The 19,670-nt window shown below is 44.2% G+C and overlaps 1 long non-coding RNA gene across 1 annotated transcript in view; it reads left to right on the forward strand.

The window, feature by feature from the left end:
* LOC136376033 (uncharacterized) overlaps nucleotides 1–19,670 on the forward strand; it is a 57,406-nt gene that overhangs the window by 16,991 nt on the left and 20,745 nt on the right. Inside the window, exon 2 of the long non-coding RNA XR_010746135.1 lies at nucleotides 8,188–8,409. This is a non-coding gene — a long non-coding RNA (uncharacterized lncRNA). The remainder of the gene's footprint in view (nucleotides 1–8,187; nucleotides 8,410–19,670) is intronic.

Raw genomic sequence — 19,670 nt, forward strand, 5'->3', positions numbered from 1 at the left:
TGACATCATAGGTTGACCTACCCATCCAGCTACATCTTCTTGGTTGCTCTTTCCCTCTGGATACATAGTTTAATTTTAGTTTAGGGAAAAAGGCTCTAAAATTTTTTCCTATCAGGCTCTAAATTTTTAGCTTCTAATTTTGCCAAATTTCTGATAAAAAATTATTAAATTCTTTCAAATATCTTATCAGATTAAGGCAAGAGAAACAAATTTTTAATGCACCTGCTCAGTTGACCAACATTTTTTTAGTACCCTTTTAGAGATTTTTTTAAGTCATTTTGTCTTGGTTTTTTTTTTTTTTAATTTATTTTTTTTTAATTCATTTTAGAAAGAAGAGAGAGAGAGAGAAGGGGGGAGGAGCAGGAAGCATCAACTCCCATATGTGCCTTGACCAGGCAAGCCCAGGGTTTCGAACTGGCGACCTCAGCATTTCCAGGTCGACGCTTTATCCACTGAGCCACCACAGGTCAGACCCATTTTGTCTTTTAAAAGCTTCTACATAGCCTGACCAGGCTGTGGTGCAGTGGATAGAGCGTTGGACTGGGATTTGGAGGACCCAGGTTTGAGACCCCGAGGTCACCAGCTTGAGCGTGGGCACATCTGGTTTGAGCAAAGCTCACCAGTTTAGACCCAAGGTCACTGGCTCTAGCAAGGGGTTACAGTTATTGATGGACTTATGACCTATGCAACTTACAACCATTCGACTTTGCGACCACAATCGCTAGCCACGACTGCTCCGCGTCTGGCAGTGCAAGCATTGCCCAGCTGGGCATAAGACAGTGCAGACCTGCTTCTGGCAGCACTACCATCTCCGCATGCACCATTTCAACTTATCCCAGACTCAGTACAGCAATTTGTGTTTTGTATCTTGGATATTTTTCATCAAACCCCTCCCAAGATGTCAACCAAGAGGAAATTGTCTTTGTCTATGCCTCAGCCTGCCAAGAAGGAAAGATGGGCCATCGATCTCGACACGAAAATGAAGGTAATTAAGCAGTACGAAGGAGGAAAGAAAGTGAATGTGATCTCACGTGGTATGAAGTTATCACACTCGACTGTGTTGATGATTTTGAAAGATAAAGAATTCGTGAAGCTGTGAAAGGTTCTGCACCCATGCAATCAACAGTTATAACAAAGCAACGAAGCAGGCCCATCCACGAAATGGAGAAATTGCTATATATTTGGATGGAAGATCAAATTCAAAAATGGACACTATTAAGTCTTTTTACTGTGCAGATGAAGGCGAGAAGTCTATTTCAGACTCTGAAGGAGTGTGCTGGAGAAGATTACAGTCAAGAATTTGTAGCAAGCACTGGCTGGTTCCAGAGATTCAAGAAAAGATTCCTAATGCATAGTGTTCGAGTGACTGGAGAAGCAGCGAGTGCGGATGAGGAAGGAGCACGTAAGTTTGTTGATAGTCTGAATGAATTAATTACAGATGAGGGATATCTAGCAGAACAGATTTTCAATGTTGATGAAACTGGATTATTTTGGAAACGGATGCCAGCATGCACATATTCACAAAGAGGCCAAAAGCATGCCAGTATTTAAAGCATTTAAGGACAGGCTAACTCTGCTGCTTGGCGGGAACATCGCAGAGTTTAAGCTGAAGCCGTTCTTAATTTATCACTCAGACAACCCACGTGTGTTCAAGAATGTTAACAAGCACACACCCACCACATCTAGGCGATCTCTATCCAGATGTAAAATTTGTTTTTCTTCCGCCAAACACAACTCCACTCATCCAGCCTATGGACCAAGGTTCGATTGCTACTTTAAAGGCCAACTACAGTATCTCCAAACCACCTTCGCTCAAGCAGTATCTGCTATAGATGCTGACTCAGAACTAACATTGCGAGATTTTTGGAAACACTACAACATTTTGATGTGTATCAAGAATATCGCTACCGCCTCGGAGGCTGTGACAACAGTGCATGAATGGCATCTGGAAATATTGTGTTAAGCGCTATGTTAATGATTTTGACAGATTTGACAGTGAACATGAACTTGAAACGATTCAGAAAAAAATAGTAAAACTCGCAAAAGACCTTTATTTGGAGTGTGAAATGGAAGATGTCGAAGAGTTGCTAGACAAAGAATCCGGAGAACTTACAAATGAAGAGCTGATCAAACTGGGAGAAGAAAGAGTGGCGGACGAAGAAAGAAGAGAAGCAGAGAGAGAAGAGGAGAAGCCAGAAAGAAAGTTCACCACTAAGGGATTATCAGAAGGTTTATATTTACTGAATAAACTTCTTATACATTTCAAAGCAATGGACCCAGACATCGAACGATTTGCAAGGATTGAACGGATGGTATATGATGTGTTTCGTCTGTATCATGAAATTTATGAAGAAGAAAAAAAACAACATACAATTCAGACAAAGCTCACCATGTTTATGAAAAAAACAATTCTGGTAACCCAAACTGCTGCCTCAGATGACAACATCAATGATCCGCAGCCAAGCACCAGCGGCCAATAAAATGTTTCGTACATGTTTATATATTTTTATATGTTTTGCAATTGGGAAAATGTTTCCTATGGTATTTTTTACACCTGTATTTTGTATTTTTGTATGCACTTGTATTTTGTAATTTTGTATTTTTACAAATATTAAACCAGTTGTACTGGTAATGCAGTGTTTTACTTAAACCTGACGAATGTAAAAATAAGAAACAAAATGGTGTAGAGATGATACAAATGACATAAAATGAACAAAGAAAATTATGATATATAACAATAATGAAAGAGAATTATGATAAAATATGACTTAAAGATTTTTATAACATCATTTCACAGTACTGTACATATAGCCTACTCAACTCACGACCAAATCATGTTACGACAGGTCTGTCTGAACCAATCGTGGTCGTAAGTCGAGCACTAGCTGTACTCGGTCTGCTGAAGGCCCGTGGTCAAGGCACATATGAGAAAGCAATCAATGAACTAAGGTGTCGCAACAAAAAACTGATGATTGATGCTTCTCATCTCTCTCCGTTCCTGTCTGTCTGTTCCTAGCTATCCCTCTCTCTGTCTCTGTAAAAAAAAAAAAGAAAAGGCTTCTGCATAAGCCCTGGCTGTGTAGCTCAGTTCGTTAGAACATCATCTTGATTCACCAAGGTTCGTATACTGAAAAGTACATTCTTGAAAAAAAATCATTTCTGTATTCTTAACCTCTGGATTTACCAAGGTTGTAATCATCTAGATTAGTGTTTTTCAACCACTGGTCCACAGACTAGTCCTCAAGAAATTTTGTGCTAGTCCATGAATAAGTTAACTACCCTGATGTATGAGATTATATAGACTCAATCATCTTAGTCAAATTCACTTATGCTCGGTAATTTCTGCCTTAGTGGCTCCCGAAATAGTTCTCCTATTTTCACTGGTCCCCAAGTGTAAAAAGGTTGAAAACCACTGATCTACATATTCATTGGTCTGGATAATGAATATCAGGCAGTCTGGATATGTGAACATTCCTTCTGTAGTCCTTCAGGGGGTATTCAGGGTTATCTGGTTTGATATATATTGGCATTTATTTTAAAGAAAATTGGGATCATGTTGAATATGCAGCTTTAAATTTTTTTTTTACACTTACTATTATATAATGCTTCAAAAACAAATTAAAATAACTGCAAAAGAACTAGATATACTATCATTTATTTCACCCTTTTGTTGGATATTGAGTTTTTTTTTCTTTTTCCTATTTTGTTTTGCTCTCTTTTATGTTGTCAGCTTTCCCCAAGTGTCTGATAATCTTTGTCCATTCATTTATGTATGAGGTAATAAGAAGTCGATTAGAAGTTCTGTGTGTATGGGCTTTACTGATAGATGACTGAATGCATCTCTTCAACTATTAATATTGATAATTTTTTTCCGGGGGAAAATTCTCCCGAGTACTGCCTGCAGGTTTAATGCCAATCTTGTGCTTTTTAAAATAATAACTTTAAAACACTCTTTCCTGCATCTCTGCTTTGATGAGGTTTTTTATAGTGATCTTATCTCCATGGGCCATGTCCCCAAATGGTTTCTGCTTTTTTCATTGTATTGTTGAATATCTGCTAATCCTGTGACTGAGAATGTCTTGAATGGGATCTTCGGACAGCAGTGGTCATTCAATACAATCTATTAATGGATCTTGGTTGCTGCTCGATTTGAACTCTTTTGGAGCTCTGATTTGTCTTTAACGCTACAATTTCCACTGTTTACATTTGATCCTCATAGTAGGACTTATGTTTCACCTAAGCAGATTTATAAAGCCCATTTGTGTTTTATATTAAGTGGTTTGTACTAGACTGTGTTAGTGTTAAGTAATCTTTTTTTATGTTGCTTTCTTTCTGTATAAGCTTGGGAATGATTGAGTCCCACTGTGTAAAGTCTTGCTTTTCAAAAGGACTTTGATCTCAGCATAGATTCTGTTTCTGTGACTTTTGCTATTCTCTTTCTCTTACTGTTCTTTTTTGCCTTGTTTAGAGGAAACTGAAAATAGATCCAGATATTTATTCCCCTAAGATGATGGTGTCTTAGGAACACAGGGAGAATGTGTGTATTGGTGGGGGTGGGGAGGCTCACGGCCTCTGGAGCATCTGTATGGCATATGCTCTTTCCAGTGTCCCTGTGAATAGTACATGCTCATTGTTCTTACAAAAACAATGTCTTCCAAAAAATATAGTTTCAAACTTTGCTAGAGTGAGGCTAATCATTACTGCAGGCTCTTGTTGAACTAATCAAATTAAATTATGATTTTGGTGGAACTAAGTCACTCTGAAGAACCCTTCTCCCCCAATACACACACTGAATTTCAGGAGAGTGTGAGCTATGGTAGCTGTGTTCTACTTCTGTGACTTAAAAAACAAATACTGGAGTAACCATGGAGGGGTTAACGAAACTGATTCCTGTGCTGACCAGGGTTCACTAGGTTTTCTGCAGGTTTACCAAAGTGTTCTCCGTGGGTGGGAGAGAGGAAGTACAGAAGCAGTCAGCAGTTACGCATGCCCAAGCTCATGTGATAATCGTGGTGTCGGTCACAGTGAACCTTTGCTTAGGGTAAGGAGAAAGGCTGTTCCCAAGTCAGAGTGTGGCTCCATGTTGGCATAGACCAGAGAGCAGAGAAGAAAAGAATTCTAGTTCCCTGTCAGATCCCTGGGAAAATAAGGGTCTCTAAAATGGGGGACAGATTGCAACTGTGGTCAAAATAGAGACCCTCAAGTTATTCTGACTCTATATTAAAAAGTTTCAACTTATAATCACCTCCCTCAAGTGCCACTCTCCTCACTCCTTCCTTCTCTTACTGGGTTTAAGCCCCTGCTTCCTACCCAGCAGTCTATTTGACACTTTATTTTAAGGTGAGAGAAGGGGAGATAGTGAGGCAGATTCCCGCATGTACCCCAACTGGGACCCACCCAGCAACCCCATCTGGGGCCAATACTCGAGTACTGAGCTATTTTAGCACCTGAGTCTGACACACTGGAACCAACCGAGCTATCCTGAACGGCCAGGGCCACACTGGAACCAGTGGAGCCACTGGCTGTGGGAAGGGAAGATGGAGAAAAGGAGGAAAAGGGGGGGAAGAGTCACTTCTTCTGTGTTCCCTGACCAAGAATCAAACCCAGGATGTCCATATGCCGGGCCAACACTCTATCCACTGAGCCACCAATCAGCGCCTTACCACCTTTTCTAAAGGTCGCTATTCTTATTGTTTGTTTTTTAAAACCAGTTACCCAGGAGAAGAGTATGAGCCATATTCATCTCTCTACCCCACCACTTAGCACAGTGGCAGGCACAGTCAGCACTGCCTGGTGCTTGGTTGAATGCCACTCGGAAGGATTCATTAGCTTACCATACTATTGGTTCCTAGGACTGGAAATTCTATGGAGGCAATTTAGGTTAGGATGGGTTTCAGTCTGATCTTTGAGCTGTTATAAAGTCATCTGGAGTCCCAGTCCTTTCCTCCTTTCTGCTCTGCCTCCTTCATCTTAAGACTGGCTCCCTGAGGTCTACACATTGGCTGTCAGCAATTTTGTAGGACATGTCCTTGCTAGACTTTGTGCATGCCTGTGTTAAGGGGAAGTGAAAGTTGGGAGTTTGTTAAGAGAGCCTCCAAGTTTTTATTTTATTTTATTTATTTTACTTTATTTTAGTGAGAGAGAGAATGAGACAGAGAGAGGGACAGATAGGGACAGACAGACAGGAAGGGAGAGAATGAGAAGCATCAACTCATAGTTGCAGCACCTTAGTTGTTCATTGATTGCTTTCTCATATGTGCCTTGACTAGGGGGCTCCAACTGAGCCAGTGACCTTGTGAGAGCCCTCAAGCTTTTAACTGATCAAACCACTTCAGAACCAATCCCAGTGGCCAAGAATGCTATTTGTGATTGGCTTAATCCTGATTCCTTTGAATCAGTCTTGATGCAAAGGAAGGGTGACCTGGATTGACTTAGGTTGCATTGGGTTCTCCTGGGAGTTGGTAAAGAATGAGCCTCCTTGTAGCAGATGAAATGTAGGGAGAATGGATGGATACCTAACTGGGAATCTGACTACTGTTACAAACAAGGATATGGTTGTTGTGTGGGCAACCAGCAAAGTTGGTTAATTCAGATTACCATTTTAATTCAGATTTTTCTGGGGACCCTTACTTAATGGCTATTTTGTTCTTCATAGAGAGGCACTTACTACTTGTTGAGTGCATGTTGTGAAAAAGAATTTAGTATTTACTAAATTTTAAGTACTTACTGAGTATTTAGTAATACTCAAAATAGTAACTTTTGAGTATGAGACTCTTCTCTCTATTAACTTACTATTTAGTTGGGAATAGAAGACACTTAAATAAGTAAAAAGTTAAATAGCAATACAAGAGATGGGTCACAGTACAAGACAGCAAGATGACAGGTATCATGCTGTTCATCCAGCATTTGGACTTTGCATTCCCCAGTAATGCTTTTACTCTAAAGTCATTGTGGAGGTTACAGAGATGATGGAAAAAGAGATGCTGGCCCGTCAGACTTGAAGCCCAATCAGGAGAGTGGTTAACACACTTGGAGGCTGGAAAGCAATGGCCTCTGTCATAGAAGCAAACCACTGAGAACAGGAACCTGTAAACACTAGTGGAAGTTCCTGGTGAGCCCTCCAGAGTCCCTGGAGCCTGGGTGGTCAGGAGAGATATTCAGCGTCCTCTATAGACAGCTCTGCCCTCTGTCCAATGATGACTGAGCATGCTGCTCAGAGCTGTGGTCTGGATAGGGGCCAACCAGATCACCCCACTGCCCTGGGCAGTGGCAGCCATTACACTCTTTGGTAGGTCACTGCTGGCAGTGTTGCTTGTTAGAAGACCTCGTGTGCCCCAACCCTGTTTATTGGAGGATTGTTAGTACTGAGTTAGCGTCTGCAGATTTGTCTCATTATTACTGCTTTTAGCCTTTGTGTCTTCTTTTTAGAGCTACTCAGTCACATTTATGGACATTTCAGAGAATTGGAAAACAAAATAATATTCTGTTCTTCATTCAACACATTTATTGAGGGGCTGGCCTTGTGCCAGGCACTGTGCTAAGCTCTAGGGTCATGGTGATGATTCAGAATTTTCCTGATCCCTGCCGTCACAGTCTAGAGGGGAAGGCAGCAAAGGCAAATAAACAGATTCATGAGAAATTTGCCAATTGTGATGGTGAGAAGGAAACAAAATGGACAGAGCTGAAGATTTGCAGGTTTGAGATACCTTTAAGGCATTTTAATTTTTCTGAAGCTGGAAACAGGGAGAGACAGTCAGACAGACTCCCGTATGCGCCCGACTGGGATCCACCCGGCACGCCCACCAGGGGGCGACGCTCTGCCCACCAGGGGCAATGTTCTGCCCCTCTTGGGCGTCGCTCTGTTGCAACCAGAGCCACTCTAGCGCCTGGGGCAGAGGCCAAGGAGCCATCCTCAGCGCCCGGGCCATCTTTGCTCCAATGGAGCCTCGGCTGCAGGAGGGGAAGAGAGAAACAGAGGAAGGAGAGGGGTGGAGAAGCAGATGGGTGCTTCTCCTGTGTGCCCTGGCCGGGAATCGAACCTGGGACTTTTGCACGCCAGGCCGACGCTCTAGCACTGAGCCAGCCAGCCAGGGCCCCTTTAAGGCATTTTATAAATGATTTCTTGAGTTGAATTTATTTTCCCTAATACTGATTAAATGCAAATAATTTTTATTGTTTGTCTCTTAGGTACATTTGGCAGGTCCCTAATGAACCCAGGGAACCCTCCACCGTATCCAGGCCCCGGTCCGACGGCCCCGTACCCACCTTATCCACAAGCACCAATGGGGCCTGAGGTGTACTCTCCAGGAAATATGGGAGGACCTTACCCACCTCCTCAGGGGTACCCCTACCAAGGATACCCGCAGTATGGCTGGCAAGGCGGACCTCAGGAGCCTCCTAAAACCACAGGTACTGTGAGCGGGCTGCATATAGGTGGATATGTGTCTGTGTGTGTGCACAGTCCCGTATCACCAAAGGAAATGTTTGCCTGTTTTCTTTGGCAGAGAAGAAACTCTGGTCTTTGTGTGCTGAGGTTGGCATTCTCAAAGCTTGGTGACTGTCTAGGGTGGCTTCTTACTCCTGAGAAGGACATCTTTCTCAGGAAACCTGAGTCAGTTCTGCCTACTTCCTTCATTTCTCTTGTTCCTCTTGGGGCTGATGACTTCTTGGCCGACATGTTGTCATAGGGCATGTCCAGGGCACCAGTGGGGGAAAGTACCAGTTGGGTTCTTGCCCTGGCCATCAGTTTTGTTTTTCAGATTTAGCCTGTTGGGATTATTTTATCTCAGCTTGTTGACCATCAAGTCATCCTCTTGCCCCTGCTGTTGGGTTGCTTTTCTTTACTAGTATGTTTTCTTAATTCTATTTAATCTGCCAGCTGAGTTTTCAGCTGGCTTATGAGACCCTATGTGCTGAAACAGTGCTACTCAAAGTTCACTGTGCAGACTAGTGCCAGTCCACGAACGGCTACTGGGCTATGATGAGATAAGTACATAAAGTGAGAGTAAACATTTAAAAACCTTTAGAGCAATTTGACATTTCTTTGACATTCAAGCATGTGATCTTGCATTTTACAAAATGTATCAATCCGTGAAGGGCTAGAAAGGACACATCTTGAGCAGCACTGTGCTAGATGTCTTGGTGACTGCTGTGACTGTTCTATGACCTTTGGTTTGCGGAGTGGTTCCCTCTCATAGTGCTTTCGGCTTAGTTCATACTGAGTGCTTATTGTGTGCCATGTGGTCTCCTAAGAGCTTTATATACATTAACATTTAATCCTTGCAACGATCCTAAGAGGTTATTCCCATTTTACAGTGAAGTCATTGAGGCGCAGAGTGGAGTAATGATTTGGCAGAAAGTGGTGGATCCCAAAATTGAATTTTGATAGCTTGACTTAAGAATCTGTACCTGAAAAAAAAAAAGAGAATCTGTACCTGTAACTTCTTGCTGTCTCTTGTCCCTCTCCTGTCTTTTCTGACCCACATGTGTTTGAATTTAGGGCCTTAAGCTGCCTTAGAGATTTTCCTATAGCTTAACCCCTTATTCATTAAAAGTAGTAACAGAATTGATGGCTTGTTTTATTCCAGGATTTGAGGATTCTTTAGAATGAGTTGATGCCATGGAGAAAAAATATGTTTAAGAGAAATTTTGCACTCAATACGGGAAAGATAATACTTTTATAGTGTCAAATGAGAGGCTGTGTTAAGAATGAATAGATTTGAGTACCTTTAAAAGATTTACTTATTTTGAAGGAAAACTGTTACAACCCAAGATTTCTGTTTGTTGTCAGGTTTTATTTTGGTTTTTTTGTATTTTTCTGAAGTTGGAAATAGTCAGACTCCCGCATGCGCCCGACCGGGATCCACCCGGCATGCCCACCAGGGGGCGATGCTCTGCCCATCTGGGGCATTGCTCTGTTGCAACCAGAGCCATTCTAGCGCCTGAGGCAGAGGCCATAGAGCCATCCTCAGCGCCCGGTCCAACTTTGGTCCAATGGAGCCTTGGCTGTGGGAGGGGAAGAGAGAGACAGAGAGGAAGGAGAGGGGAAGGGGTGGAGAAGCAGATAGGCACTTCTCCTGTGTGCCCTGGCCGGGAATCGAATCTGGGACTCCTGCACGCCAGGCCGATGCTCTACCACTGAGCCAACCGGCCAGGGCTGTTGTCAGTTTTAATAGCACATGGTCAGAAGAGTGCAAGAAGTATAACCTATATAATTAGAGTAGTTGGCATGCAGGTCTGGGACATCAGGGGGGGATTTCCTGAAAATAAATTGCAGTTTCTGGGTTTTCCACTTCAAGACAAGGTAACCCTATGATGAATGAAAAAAGGCAGACCAAAAAGACCAGATAATGAACGTATGATTCACTTATGAGAGATTCAAGAACAAACCAAACTAATCGATGGTGATGAAGATCAGAATTGTGTTTACCCCTGACTATGGAATAGGGAGCAAGAGTGGGGTTTGTTATTGATTGGCAAGGGCACAAGGGAATCTTCTGGAGTATTAGGAATATTCTTTACCTACCTGGGTATAAACATTCTTCAAGCTATACACTTACTATTTGTGCACTTTCCAAAATGTTATATGTCAATAAAAAGTAAAGTCAGCCCAGCATTTGGGTTATCCAATAGATTCAGCCCAGTGACTACCTGGAGTTGTATCCTTCACCCATAGCCCTCATGGTCTGTGGTATGTAGGCCATTCCTGGACCTGTATTGTTTATACTGACTGTAACTAGCATTTGAAGTATTTGGAACTTTATAGAATTTGTCTAGAATAAGTGCTTCTTAGGCTTGGTAGACTTTGTCCCCTCATGCAGAATATACAAATTTCGTCTTCTTTCTTTACTTTTGGTGTAATTTAAGTATTATGTCAGCCTTTTTGAGAAAATAATATCTTAATTCTTCTTAGGGTTAAAAGACTCTGTTTATCATGATTTCATAAACACAGTTGAAAGTTGTTTAATGTCCTTGCCTACAGGATTTCTTTCCATGTTATCATCTTGTGAATTGTTAACTGTCAGGTGATGCCAGATGGCCAAGTTCTTTTCTCACCTGAGGTCCAGGTTCTGTGAATGGGACTCCTTTATCCCCTCACTAAGGGATGCAACCTTTAGGGACCCATTTCATTCCTTACTCTTTATACTGCTTCTGGGATCCTCAATCAAAGTCATTCTTGGGGCTTATATTCTGTGCCATGTCTCTGAGCTTTCTATGGAAATTTAAGGGTGTTTTTTATTTTATTTATTTATTTTTAGAGAGGAGAGAGAGACAGAGAGGGAGAGAGAGGAGAGAGAGACAGAGAGAGAGAAGGGGAGAGGAGCAGGAAGCATCAACTCCCATATGTGCCTTGACCAGGCAAGCCCAGGGTTTCGAACTGGTGACCTTAGCATTTCCAGGTCGACGCTTTATCCACTGCGCCACCACAGGTCAGGCAAGGGTGTTTTTTTTTTCCAACTGGATGAATTTAGATTCATCTACTACTGCAGATATCATCTCTCAGACAACTTCAAGTGTGTAGTCCATACTGTTAACAGCTACCTCCCTGGAAATGACTTCTTTGTCAAAGGAGGGAGGGTCTTCCTAGCCATTCTAATTGATGTCTGGTAATTAGTAGGGACTTAATAAAGGTGTGTTGAATGGATGGCTAGGTGGGTAGATGGCTAACCAAAGCAGAACCTACTTTGGTAGTCTGTTTATGGTTCAAAGTTCATTCTTCAGAAATTATAGTTAAGAAAAACCTTTGTTTTTTCTCAGTAAACCAGCTTTTTGGAAATTGTGTAATCAGAAGGTGATTGTGGGAATAGGACTTCCCAGAGAGCAGTATGTCAAAGGTCCCCTGGGGTGATTTTTAATAATAATAATAACTATAACAACTACTGTTTCTTGAGCACAGTTCCAGGTACCAACCTTATGTAATCTTCACAACAATCGGTAGCATTAGTCCCATATTACAGTGGTGGCATCTGAGGCTCACGGAGATTGTGTTTCAGTTAGCTATTGTTTGGGATATTGCCCCAAAACTCAGCTGAAAAAATAACGATTTATTACTTCTCATGATTCTGTGAGTTGGCTTCATGTGATCTCTCCTGGAGTCACTTGCATGACTTCATTTAGCTGTCAACTTGGCTGGGGTTGGCATGTCCATGATGGCCTCACTCACATGACTGGGCCCTGGTCTGCCTCCCTGAGACCTCTCCCTGCACAGCCTCTCATCTTGCCTGAGTGTCTTTACAGGGCAGCTAGTTCCCAAGTGGGTGAAAGTAGAAGCTGCCAGGCTCATAGCCAGGCCCAGAGCCAGCACAGCATCAGTTACCCAGTATGCTGTTCAAACAAGTCACAGGGCTGGCCAGGTTCAAGAGGAGGGGAAATAGATGTCATTCCCCCACCTTTTTTTTTTTAATAAAAACTTTATTGAGATACAGTTTATAGACTGTATAATTCCCCCACTTAAAGTGTATAATCCAGGGGGGTTTAGTATGCTCAAAGAGTTGTACAGCCATCACCACTGTCTGATTCTAGAACATGTTCATCACAACATAAAGAAACCTGGTACCCTCGCAATTACTCCCCGTTTCCTTAACCCTCCCCCTCTGTTAATCTACTTCTATCTCTATGGATTTGCCTGTTCTGGACATTTCTTATAAATAGAATCATATAATAATATATAGTCTTTTATGACCAGCTTTTTTCACTTAGTATAATGTTTTCAAGGTTTATCCACGTTGTAGTATGTATTCGTACTTCATTCTTTTGTACCACCAAATAATATTTAATTGTGTGGATATACCACATTTTTATTTATACATTTATAGTTTATCCATTTATTAGCTGAGGTCACCAGTTTGAAACTCTCGGCTTGCCCAGTCAAGGCACATATAAGAAGCAATCAGTGAACAACTAAAGTGAAGCAACTACAATCTCGTTCCCTCTCCCTCTCTCTCTTCCTCCCTGTCCCTCCTTCTTTCTCTAAAATTAATAAATAAATAAAGGCTATTATAAACATTCATGTAAAATAAACTCCACCTTACTAAGAGGATTGGCATGTGAATACAGGGTGAGAGGAATTGTCGATGACGATCTTGGCAGGCAGTCCACAACATTCCACTCTTTGCTCTCAACAATTCACATCTCCTCCATGTGCAAACTATAGCCACCCCCGTCAAGACCGCCAGATGTCTCATCCAATAACTACATTGGCTTGACGTCTAGGATGTCATCATTTAAGTAGTCTATGTATAGATAAGGCTAACCCGCCATGCATCTCTTTCCATAATCAGTCAGTTTTTGTGTTCTGTCTGGTTTACCTCTTTAATGTCTGAATTCAATCATCCTTGCTCTTGCTATCTTACCTTAGGCTTTCAGCATTTATGTTAGTCAACATTCTTTTTTTTTTTTTTTTTTTTTTTTTTTTTTCATTTTTCTGAAGCTGGAAACAGGGAGAGACAGTCAGACAGACTCCCGCATGCGCCCGACCGGGATCCACCCGGCACGCCCACCAGGGGCGACGCTCTGCCCACCAGGGGGCGATGCTCTGCCCATCCTGGGCGTCGCCATGTTGCGACCAGAGCCACTCTAGCGCCTGAGGCAGAGGCCACAGAGCCATCCCCAGCGCCTGGGCTGTCTTTGCTCCAATGGAGCCTTGGCTGCAGGAGGGGAAGAGAGAGACAGAGAGGAAAGCGCGGCGGAGGGGTGGAGAAGCAAATGGGCGCTTCTCCTGTGTGCCCTGGCCGGGAATCGAACCCGGGTCCTCCTCACGCTAGGAAGTCAACATTCTTATGGCTGTAGGTGACAGAACCTCAGCCTTAGATATTAACCAACAATAGAGGATCACAAAGAGACCTGAGGAAAACCTCAAAAATGATAGATGATAGCCAAAACAGATTAAAAAGGGACTCTGAGGGAACAGAAACCATGCAAGGAAGAACCCTGTTACAAAAGAGGGCGGAGACCTCTAATGTACTTTGACATACAGGAAGATAAATCTTATTGAAGAGTAGGGTGCTGTATTAAAAACAGAAAGCACAGAAACTTATGGTCTTCTATGACCAGCTCCTTTCATTTAGTAAAATGTTTTCAAGGTTCATCCACATTGTAAAGCTCAAAAAACAAAAGCACTTGGCAAAGGAGAATCTGAAACTGACCTCAGCCCAAGAATTAGGTTCAACAGACACATTGGACAGCCAAATCTTGCCAGACCAGAATTTAAGGCTTTTTGCCACAGGTGGACATTTGTACGTACTTTTTTGGTTATCTGTTGCTACATTACAAACCACAAATGTGAGATATTGTGTAATTTGGGTAGGGCTTGGCAGGAAGGCTTCCTTTCTGCTCTCCATGGCATGTACAGGGGCTGGAACATAGACGATAGCCAGTGTGCTGGCTTTGTATTCATAGCAGGTCCAAAGGGGTACACTATGGGTTTGTCTTACACCTGCAACATGGAGGAGGTAACCATGTGGCTTGGCAGATGTTCTGAAGGGAGAGAAGGCGGGGAGTGGAATGGCAATTACTGCTGGGAGGGGTCAGAGAGACCCATGCTGAGATGCTGTTATCCTGTGTGTATTCCAAACCAGTCTTGGGCTTCTCCACCCATATTGGCTTTGGTTGACCCTCTTAACTTCCCTTGAAGGTTTAAGTTCAACCATAGTCTATCAACGGTTTTAATTTCGGTGAACTCTTATACTTCTGGTTCATATAACAAAAAATTATTCTTTCAAATAGAAAAAACTTCACATATCTGGCATCTTTCTTTCTCCCTCCCTCCATGTGGCCTTCCCACATGGCTAGCGTGGGCCACCTCACAGCATGATGGCCTCAGTAGCTAGGCTCCTTTCATGGTAGAGTGAAAAGGTGGAAGCTGCCAGGCCTTTCTTTAAAAAGGAAAAGAAGCAAACAACTTTTTCTTTAACTTAAAAGCATTACAGAAATAGTTCAAACGACTCTACATACCTTTCACCCAGATTTCCCCAAACCTTACATAACCACAATAGAATGCTCTGCCAGGCTGTGTGGCAGATCTCTGAAGTCTCAGAACATCCCTTCCGTCACTCTTCTGTTGATCAGAGCAGCCTCAGGTCTATCCAGCATGGATTCTAGGGGAGGGGAAATAGACTTCACTCCTTGATGGGGGGATGCGGCAAAGCCACATTGCAAAATGGCATATGGTTGGGGGATCTTTGGGAACATGATCACAAGTCCCAGTGGTGATAGGCGAACTCCTGTTAGTGAAGCATTCTAAAGAACAAAACTTGGGCCTGACCAGGCGGTTGCACAGTGGAAAGAGCATCGGACTGGGATGCAGAGGACCCAGGTTCGAGACTCCGAGGTCCCCAGCTTGAGCACAGACGAGCTCATCTGGTTTGAGCAAAAGCCCACCAGCTTGAACCCAAGGTCGTTGGCTCCAACAAGGGGCTACTTGGTCTGCTGAAGGCCCGCGGTCAAGGCACATATGAGAAAGCAATCAATGAACAACTAAGGTGTTGCAACGCGCAGTGAAAAACTAATGATTGATGCTTCTCATCTCTCTCCGTTGCTGCTGTCTGTCTGTCCCTGTCTATCCCTCTCTCTGACTCACTCTCTGTCTCTGTAAAAAAATTAAAAAAATAATAAAAAAAAAAGAACAAAATTTGGACTGACCTGGGGTGGTGCAGTGGGTAAAAGCGCCAACCTGGAACACTGAGGTCGCCAGTTTGAAACCCCGGGCTTGCCTGGTCAAGGCACATGTGGGAGTTGATGCTTTCTGCTCCGCCCCCCTTCTCTCTCTCTGTCTCTCTCTGTCTTCTGTCTTCTCTCTCTAAGAAATGAATAAATAAAATCTTAAAAAAAAAATTGTTCTAGGTTCTTGTAAAAATGCCATAGCAACAGAATTGTTTAAAGTTAAAAATTAAACAACAGTATCTCCAGTTTCGTATCAGGAAACAGGCAGTCTGTCTTTTTAAGGAACATTCTATAAATTGGTTAAAAACTCATGAAAGAAGAGGTTTTAAATTGTCACCAAAATTAAAATGACTCCATTCAGACACCTTAAATCATCAGAAGTGGGAGAGTCCTCAGATGATCACCCCCAGGTTAATCTCCATTCCAAGCTCATGGCAGACATCACTAATCAATCTTGGCTCTGTCTGCTTAGCCCAATTGTGGCTTCAGCCACTATGAATAGGTTTGAATTGTTAAGAAAGAGGAAACCATTCACTATTCTTGCTAGGCTAGCCTCTTTTTAGAGATACTCAAAAGCCCAGAGAGGTGTAGTGAGTTTTGGCTGGGAAGTAAGTCCTGATTCCCAGCTAAATGCACACGTCCTCATGACCCCTTGCTGCTGTAACCAGCACAGCTTCCACGACGGTCAGCAAACACCCACCTACAGAAAACACCTGCTTTTCTGTCCACTCCCTGTCCTGTCCTCTCCCCCCCGCCCAGAACCCACAGAAGCCTGGTAATTACAACAGGGTGCCAGTTTTCTTGTAGACAGAGGTAAGTGGAGTGTGATTAAGCTGGATTCCAGTCCCCTTCACGCTAGGACCAGCAGGTTACTTAGCCTCCTTGGGTTGGTGTGCCTGCTTCCCCTTGTAAGCTTCACGGAGGCAGTCTTTTCGCGCCTTCAGCTGTGCCCAGAGCATCTAGAACAGTGCTGACACAATGTGTATGCTCAGTAAATGTGTGTTGGATGAATGGAAATACCACCATTTCGAAAGGTGGTTGTGATTTCATGTTAGGTATCTGGCCTACTCCCTTTGAGACCCTTCCCTTACTATTTAACTCTTTCGAGTCCAGATATTAGGGTTTTATACATGCTCTTCTGGGTTAGTACTGTGGTATCAAGCAATGTATTGATTTAAAATAAATTCTACTTCGAGTCCTTGGGACGACCCCATGGAGATCAAAAGCCCGGTCTTGGCCCTGGCCGGTTGGCTCAGCAGTAGAGCGTAGGCCTGGCGTGCGGGGGACCCGGGTTCGATTCCCGGCCAGGGCATATAGGAGAGGCGCCCATTTGCTTCTCCACCCCCCACCCCCCCCCCACCCCCGCTTCCTCTCTCTCTCTTCCCCTCCCGCAGCCAAGGCTCCATTGAAGCAGAGATGGCCCGGGGGCTGGGGATGGCTCCTTGGCCTCTGCCCCAGGCGCTAGAGTGGCTCTGGTGGGGGCAGAGCATCGCCCCCTGGTGGGCAGAGCGTCGCCCCTGGTGGGCGTGCCGGGTGGATCCCGGTCGGGCGCATGCGGGAGTCTGTCTGACTGTCTCTCCCCGTTTCCAGCTTCAGAAAAATACAAAAAAAAAAAAAAAAAAAGCCCAGTCTTCGCTTGGGTTTCTAAGCCTGTAGATGGAGAACTAAAAGTAAGTTTGTCAAGTTTCTTTGTAATTTGAAGAAGCAAAAGCAGAGTGCCTGTTCCAGGAGTGCCCTGCCAGGTCACTGCCAACCAGGAAGAAGAAGTTAGGAGCGGCCTCTCCTTCAGTCCACAGCACAGACGGGAGGGGAGGGGTGCTAGAATGGCATGCTTCACCTTCTGCACACTTTCTTGGTGTCTGACTCTCATCAGTCAGCATGAGGACAGAGGAAGGAATTTAACGGTCTGGCATCTCTGGCTAATTGGCTCGTGGTATAGAATTACAGCTTGGCTTTTTCGAGCCTTTTATGCCTCTCTTTATCATAAACTGATCAGGCATTTTCATTGCCCTGAGAAGCCTTTCTAGTGCAAAATCCAGCTCAGTACCTTCTTACTTTGCCAGGTATCAGATGACAGAATGTCCCAGCAAGGGCGCTGCATGGTGCCAGTATAAGCCGTGTTGGTTTAGGAATCTAGGTATAGTTTCTCCAGTTCCCTGGGCTTCTGTTTCCTTATCTATGAAACTGGGATTACAGGAATGTGGTGAAGAATAGAGCAGTGTGCTTTGTACAGTTAATGGCACCTTGATGGGCATTGAGGAAGTTAGTACCCTATTTCAGCCTGCAAAAATGTTCTGAATTTTTGCTTGTGGGTGGATGGGGGTGGTGAAGACAGGAAGCTCTCGTGGGAAAGGTGGGGAAGACAGTGGCTGAGCATTATTTCTGATCTACCCTGAGAACGCCCACTGGCCCGAGGCAGCTGTGGGGCAGTCCCAAAGCCATGTCATCTGCAGGCACAGCCACACAGCTGGTCTCCTTCTTCTTGCCCCCGCCATTTCCCACCAAGACCCCCAATAGCTTCCTGTGTCACTCAGATTAAAAGCCAGAATTTTTACAGTTGCTAGCATAGCCCTACCACAGAACCCAAGTTTGTATGCCCAATGCTTTGAAAGGCCAAAACTCAAAACGCCAGTTTGGAGTTAGGAAAATTTTCCCGATCAAGAAGGCGCCACTGAAGATGGGACACCTAACAGTGCCTCCAGTCCATCGCACTCGCTGGGCTAGGCGGAAGGTTTCTAAGGGGTTCAGGAGTCACGCTGGTGGGGCAAGTTTTAACTGGAGGACCTTGGAACTTGGCCATTTATGGTAAGGGACGTCAGCACTGGATCTTCCTGGACAGTGGACCCTTTACTTCTGTAAGGATTCTTGTCTTCAGGTTCTGGTCCTGTCCTTTGGTACTGTGGTGGGGGTGGGGAAGAGGTGGCAAGACTGGTTCCAGGTATAGCTGGAGGTCAAAGTTCTCTTCTCTCACGTGCTTCAGCTGCAGAACATGCTGTTTCGGTCTCATGTCTGAATAACAAATCGGTGTCTTGTTGAACAGGATGGGACCATTTTGAGCTGGCTCTGAAGCTACACCTGCACTCTCTGCTCCACTTTTACAGGCCCCCAATTCACTCACCAGCCCACCATCACGGCCCGGCCACAGCCGAGTCTTTGTACCTGGCAGTCCTTTCCTTCTGCCTTGCGCTTGCCTCAGAAATCTCTGCGGTTCCGTCCTCGCTCGGTTCCGCCGTCACCTAGTCAGGGGCCTTCCACCCACCTCCCCTCTCCCTCCGCCCCCTTTAATGTAGCGCCCCAACTTGGCTCTCTGGCCTATTCTTCCCACTTCCCTGCTGAACATAGTTTCTGTGGTCCTTGGCCGCCTTTTCCCTCTTGCTGGAATATAAGCTCTTCAAAGGCAGGGATTTTGTATGTTACTCCACTGCTCAGTTCCGAGTAGTTGTTGAAGGGTTGTGTCTCCGCCCCAGCATCCTCTGCCCACCTGGGTATCTTGTGAGGCATTCTCCTTCAGGCCTTACCTTGGTTCCTGTTCCTCGTCTCCTCTGTCAGGATCCTGTGAGTGGCCCTAAGCTCCTGCTAACTGAGGTTTTGCTGCTGTTGTGTTAGGCCTTGTGTAAAACACTTTATGTCCCTCGTCATTTAATTGGCATGACAGCCCTAGAAAGTCTATCTTATTAAAGAGTTTACAGAAGGACAGAACTGGGCAGCGGTAGAGCAAGCATTCTAATGCGGGCTCTGACCTGAGAGCCTGCTCTCTGTGACAATACTGCCTCCCAGGCTCCAGCTCTGGGACAAGCGGCAGCACCAGTGGGCTCTGCCCCGTTGCTACCTTCACACCTGGCTGAGGTCCATGCTTGGCGCACTTTGTGCCAGATTTGCTTCTTCCTCCTGGCCTCCTAGTTCATCCTGGTCTCTGCCATCTTCATGGCCTGAGTTACCATCTTGCCAGACACTCCTTTGTATCTTACCCTCAGTTTATCTTGTTCACTCCATTTCCCCTCCATCCTTCC

This window comes from Saccopteryx leptura, chromosome 6, assembly GCF_036850995.1.
Source record: "Saccopteryx leptura isolate mSacLep1 chromosome 6, mSacLep1_pri_phased_curated, whole genome shotgun sequence".
Taxonomy (NCBI): Eukaryota; Metazoa; Chordata; class Mammalia; order Chiroptera; family Emballonuridae; genus Saccopteryx; species Saccopteryx leptura.